The sequence below is a fragment of the Saimiri boliviensis genome, chromosome X (assembly GCF_048565385.1).
Source record: "Saimiri boliviensis isolate mSaiBol1 chromosome X, mSaiBol1.pri, whole genome shotgun sequence".
In the NCBI taxonomy this organism is placed as follows: domain Eukaryota; kingdom Metazoa; phylum Chordata; class Mammalia; order Primates; family Cebidae; genus Saimiri; species Saimiri boliviensis.
The window spans coordinates 67,146,712-67,153,440 of NC_133470.1; positions in this window are offsets into that span (position 1 = coordinate 67,146,712).

The window sequence follows — 6,729 nt, forward strand, 5'->3', positions numbered from 1 at the left end:
AGAAGTTATTCCTTTCAAGATTCTGTTTGTTTTGGATGTTAACAGCTTAATTATGTGGTATCTAGGTGCGGATCTCTTTAATTTATCACTTGTCGAGTCTATTAAGTTTCTTGTATATGTAGATTAATGTTTTTCACCATTTTAATATTTTCCTTAGATTAATGTTTTCATCTATTATTCCTTTGACTATTTCTTTGATTTTTTTTTTCTGCCTTTTTCTCTCCTCCCCTCTGGAACTCCTATTATGCATTTATTGGTATGCTTGATGGTGCCCCACAAGTCCCAGAGTTTTTTTCATTTATTTTTTTTTAATTTTTCTGTTTGTTTTTTAGATTGGAAAACCTCAATTATTCTGTCTTCATGTTTACTAATTCTTTCTTCTGCCTGCTTTAATGTTTTCCTCTGTATATATAGTAAACATTGTTTTAGTGTTGTACTTTCAACTCCAGAATATCTATACCATTCTTTCAAAAAATGTTGATCTCTTTATTGATATTCTGTTTTTGCTGAGACTTTTTTATTTTCTTTAGTTTTTTAGACATGTTTTTTCTTTAGTTCTTTGAACATATTTTAAACAACATATTTATTTATTTGTTGAATAGAGATGGGTCTTGTTATGTTTCCCAGGCTGGAACACAGTGGCTATTCACTGGTGTAATCATAACATATAGCACCCTTGAACTCCTGGAATCAAGGGATTCTGCTGCCTCTGCCTCCCAAGTAGTTGTGAGTACAGGTTCATGTAACTGTACCACCTTAGCTAATTCAATTTCTGTTTAGTAACCCTACTCTCTGGGCTTCTTGGGAACAGTCTCTATCAATTATTTTATTTTCTCCTGTGATTGTGCCATACTTTATTGCTTCTTTAAATTTCTCATTTTTTTGTTGTAAACAGCTGAAGTTATATAATGTGGCTATTCTAGTAATTGGATTTTGCTCTTTCTCAAAGTTTGTTTCTGTTGCTGTTTACTGTAATTTCTGTTTACTGCTACCATTGTTTGTTTAGTGACTTTCTAAAACTTATTCTGTAAATTTTTAATTTAAACTCTGTAATTCTTTTCTTTAATGTGACCACTAAAGTCTTTGTTCAGTTAGCTTAGTGATCATCTATTTAATGATTGAACAGAAATTGCCTAGAATCAATAAGTCTCCCTAACTTTATCAAAAGCATATGTGTGCATATTGTGGTGCACCTTCAACACAGCCTAACAGTCTCAAATCTGTATTGCCTTTCACTTCTTCCTTGTGCAACCTTAAGTTCAGGCAAGGTTGAGAGATTAGAATCTTCTCAAGTCTTTCTTGAGCATGTGCACAGCTTTGGGGGTGTACCTAGCCTTACACATTTGTGAAGTCTTCATATTTCCAGGAATATGCCAAAGCTTTTCAAAGCCCCTTATGTGCTTATTATTCTCTAGCTTTTCTTTTTGAACATTTTGATTAGGTTAACATCTTCCCCAATTATCTACCACTTTAGGCATCCATAATCTTAAACAATTACTGATACTATTTTTGACAAGTGTCTTCAGGGAAAAATGCTGTTCAGAACAGTAGATCTCTGAGTCAGGTCAAAGAAGCCCTCTTAATGGCATTTTCCAGGGGATTTTCAGACATGGTCCAATAGTGGCAATGCTCTTAGAGTGCTGCTTTGGAAGACTTTCAACCTAATTCTAAATCTCTCAGTGGCTGCCAGATTGCTGGTTTTCACCCTGGTAGCAAAATATTGGTTTTCAAGGTTTGAGAGAGCATGATGGGAATCAAGCTAAAATACAACAAAGTTCATTGTTCTTACCAATACTCAGCCATTTTTTTCTCTAGTATACACTCTCTGAATTGTTGCAAGGCTTTAATTTCTAAAATTCTGAAGAAGTCTATTTTGATAATTTCTCCAGTGTTCTCATTCCTTTCTTACAGAAGTGCAGTTTTGAACGTTCTTACTTCACCATTTTATTGAGTATTGACCCAGAGTAAAGATCTTTTTAATATTCAGTTGTGAAAAAATGGAAAACATGTATAAAGTACTTCTCCACATTAATGGTTGTCTCAAGGAAAAGTACCTGTATACTTGTATAAGATTTGTGGTGAATTAGAAATAATTTCCATGGAATACCACTTTTACTTGAAATAAGATTTGAAAGAAAATTCTTGTTATTTATATTTTTGTATTTGGAAAACATTTTTAAGTGACTGAAGTAAGTCTGTCACTTTGAAAAAATCAAATGACAAGTATTTGTTGCCAATGATAAAAACTGAATTTTCAAGTTAAAATTAGAACTTTGAAAAATCTGCACCCATCAACATGAACTTCATAGCTTTTTATTAATTAGTTTTCTGATGAGACTAGTAGTGATAGTAACAAATGTGATGCATTTGTGATACTGTGTGGTAAACTATGTCAACATTTGCATAAATCAGTGAACCAATATTTTCCAAAAGACCAAAGCATGTTGTTATCAATAATACACACTTAAAAGAATCATTAAAAGTACAAGATAGACCAATGAATCATATTGCAATAGAATAGAAAATATTCATCAGTATGTTTTCAGAATCCACACTGAAATTATCTTGTAAAAAGCTACTGCTTATCTAGTTTTGGTATGGTATGAAAGAAAAAATTTGTACATTTTTCTGAAAAAGCTATTAAAACACTCCTCCCTTTTTTATCTACATACCCATGTGAGGCCAGATTTTTCCCATTATTGCAACTAAAACAACATATTACAACAGATTGAATGTAAAACAAGATATAAGAATCCAACTACCTTTTGTTAAGCCAGAGATTAAGAGTTTGCAAAAATGTAAAACAATGCCACTCTTCTATTTTGGTAAAGTACTTATATTTTATGAAAATGTGTTATTTTTATTAATGTGTAACAAATTTATTATTTTGATGAATATGTGAAGTATTCATTAATACTTTTTTTTTAAAAAAGTATTACTTATTTGAGGAATATTAATTTGGAAAATCTTCCATTGCTTGTCAGTGCCTAAAATTGCAGGCAGTTAGAACCTATTATTCTGGGTTTGTAGTGCTCTCTTCCTAAATACTTTTTTTCTGTTTTAATATGAAGGGCCTATTCATACCACATTATTTTGTAAGAATAGAAACCCAGAGGGTCTGGAAACATACCATATTCTTGAGAAGAATGCTGAACAAAAAGGCTAGTGGAAAAAATAGGGTGCAAATATAGTCTTCACCTATTCCACTATTTTCCCAATAGTCAATCCTGGTGACACATATGAAAGTTAATAAGTCTCATAGCAAAATGCCTGAAGTATAAAACTGATACAAGAGATGCCATTCTTTGCTTCATTCCTTGGCCTCTTGCTCACTGTTTACAACTTTGACTAAATGGGCACCAAAGAGATCACTCACAATTTATTGAAATCTCATTTTTCTGGTTAATTCACAGCACATTGACCGAAATGGCTGGTAATTTGACTGAATAAAATTTCTTAGGAACATTTTCTGAAACACAATTCATTAAAAATTCATATTATGTGAATCGTTTTCCGTGTCAAGACTACAGATTCTTCACAGGGGCCCTCAAGGACTGGCCATGTGCTAAACCTGTCTCCATAACAAGCCTTTGAATTTCAGAAAAAAAGAATCTCTCTTCCAGCTACAAAGTATGTTTTTTTCCTGAAAGAAGTTATACATCCTCATATGACTCTAAAAATGTCTTAATGGAAAATATGCAAATATTGAACCCTTTCAAAGATTTATTTATTCTTATTCATGAAAATTTATTTCCTCTTTCATTTTGCTGATTACAGTTTTAAGAGTTATTTGAGAAGAATATTTTTTGAACTACCCTCTGTCTTAATTATTGTTATTGTTCCAATTCAGGCTCTAATTACCTCAAACATAATGATCTATCCTCTAAAAGAGGGCTTCACCTCCTCTTTTGCCCTCTCCTGCAATCCATTCTGTGCACTATTGTCTCAGTGATCATTCAGAGAAAAGTAGAAAGAAAGCAGGCTCTAGAGCCAGTGAGATGTGAGTCTGAATCTTGCCTCTCCCACTTCCTTATTTATAATCTTTAAGAAGTTATCTAATTTCTCTGTGCTTCAATTCATTAATGGTTAAAATGGGAGATAATATTAGTCCCTATTCCATAGGATTGATGAATTAAATTAGATGATGAGTGCAAATTGCCTAGAATGGTTATAGGACATGGAAAGTACTCAATAATAATTTTATTTTCCCTCCTCCAACTCTATTTATATCCTTTCAATTATTTCCTGTGTCCCAGGACTTGTATACTCTAAGACATTTTTGCAGAACTCCATCCTCCAAGCTTCTTTCCCTCTGTTTCATACCATGCTCTATGGGTCAGACAAAATTTTGTCCTCACTTTCACACAAATAGTACATATTTATTCTCCATTCATGTACTTGGCAATATTCCTTCTCTCTCCTGGAATCCCTTGCCTCTGGTACTCTCTTTAAATTTTCTGAACTTCATACACTCAAGTGTTCCTCTGCAGATTTTATTATTTGCATATGCTCTATAGTTTCGTGGGGTTTCTTTTGTAGTTTTTTTTTTTAAATAATCACAGGATTTAAAATTTAGTTACCCACTTTAGCCTCTTCTTAAGATGTATTATCTAAGAAATAATATATTTGTATGGCTAATGTTATTATACTGGAAAGATTTAATGAATATATAGCTTTAATTTTTAAGCTTTTCTTCATACCATCTAAAATACAACAACCTTGGTATGTCTCCACTAGGACACATATTATATTTTGGGAGACACTGCTTTAAGCAAAATTTGCTCATCAAGAAAGGACCAGAAAATCACCTCCAACAGATTCAGCCCCTGGTTAATTTGTCATCTTAATTTTCACACAAATTAACAGTAAATCATATACTATGCTATATTTTCTAATTATTTTATGAGTAATTAACTTGTCACTTAACCTGTGGAATCTTGGAGGATAGGAAACACAGTTTTTGCTTCCAAAACCCAGCCTTCCCACACAGCTTTGGAGAAATTTCTCATTATTGTAGTTCATTAAGTATTTGTTAAATGATTAGTTTCTTAAAATGCATGGAAATACTCTGCAGATATATAATCAGACATGGAAAACTCTTGATGGTGGTTTATCTGAAGCAATTTAGTTTCACTAGCTCTGATTAAAAAATAATTGAGGTTTGCAGTTCACTCTGTCCTTTATTTTTCATTTTTTGATTCCACTAATGTTCCAGAAAGGACTGGAAATTGTTTCAAAGGAAGAATGTTATAAGAAGGAAATATAAGTTAAGAGTAGATAAATAATAATAATAAAAAAATTGGCAAAGACATAAAAATTGAGATATGATAAAAACGAATCCCACAAAGTACACCATGAAATATCTCCATAATTGCTACCAGTAGACTCTAAGTTGGTTCAAGATTTCAGACTTTGTAAAAGAGACACATGACCAATTATAAAGTCAGTGTTCATAAAAAATAAAATCTAACCATTTGTTTAAGAAAAAAATATCTAGCTTCTTCTAATACTAAATCACATAGAGCTCTGAGGTTACCTAGGAAACACAATACATGGTAATGAATAACATCCTCAACAATAGCTATCACTCCTCATTTATTGATACAATTAAAATTAAAAGACTTTGAAGCACCAAATCATGAATTTTCCCCAGCCTATGGGAGACATAATTTATCAATTAAAGTAAACTTTGATGACATACATAAGAATAAGGGAATAATTTAGAAATATTGGTAAAATAGTACAACTGCACTACTTTTAAGACTCTTATAATTAGGGTACTTATTACTTGGTTTCAGTTTATAATAATTTGTGGACCATAGGTCACACCTAGTAACTAAAAAACTTTCTTCTAAAAGTTGATTGGAGATGATTGTTAGGTTATCAGCTTGCTTTTTTGCTCCACAGATTTGTTTATTATAATTGCAATAGTTCATTTTCATGCTGCTGATAAAGACATACCTAAGACTGGAAAGCAAAAGAAGTTTAATTGAACTTACAGTCCCACATGGCTGGGGAAGCCTCAGAGTCATGGTAGGAGGCAAAAGGGACTTCTTACATGGTGGCAGCAAGAAAAAATGAGAAAAAATGCAAAAGCAGAAAGCCCTTATAAAAACATCACGTCTCATGAGGCTTATTAACTACCATGAGAACAGTATGGAGGAAACTGTTCCCATGATTCAAATGATCTCCCACCAGGTCCTTCCCACAACATGTGGGAATTTATGGAGCACAATTCAAGATGAGATTTGGGAGGGGACACAGAGGTAAACCACATCAATAATTAACACTCAAAATTTACTTGAGTTAAAATTTTTCTACATTTGAATTGAGACACTGACTTCTGGTTTTCTTTTACTTCCCTTTTTAGGTTTAGTGATAGAAGAGCATACTTGCATGCAAGACAGAAATGAAGTGAACTGGCAGGCTTCCTTCTCACTATGTGAAGGTTTTGTCCATGAAATGAAGTTGGGATGTGGTGATGATAGCTAATTGTAAGAAAAGGATTTTATTTTCTTTCTCTATCCCAGGGTTTTACAGGCCTGAAACTTTTTGTTGTTGTTGTTCAGAGGAGAATCTTACCCTAAGAAAACTGGCTCATACTAGCCATAGTGAGGAAAAGAACTACCAAAAGGACTGAGATGTGGATTGGCTTGTCAGTGTACTCTCTTTTCAGTAGGGATGCCAAGTCAGAAAACTAAATTATCAACAAATAGGAGCTGAATAAAT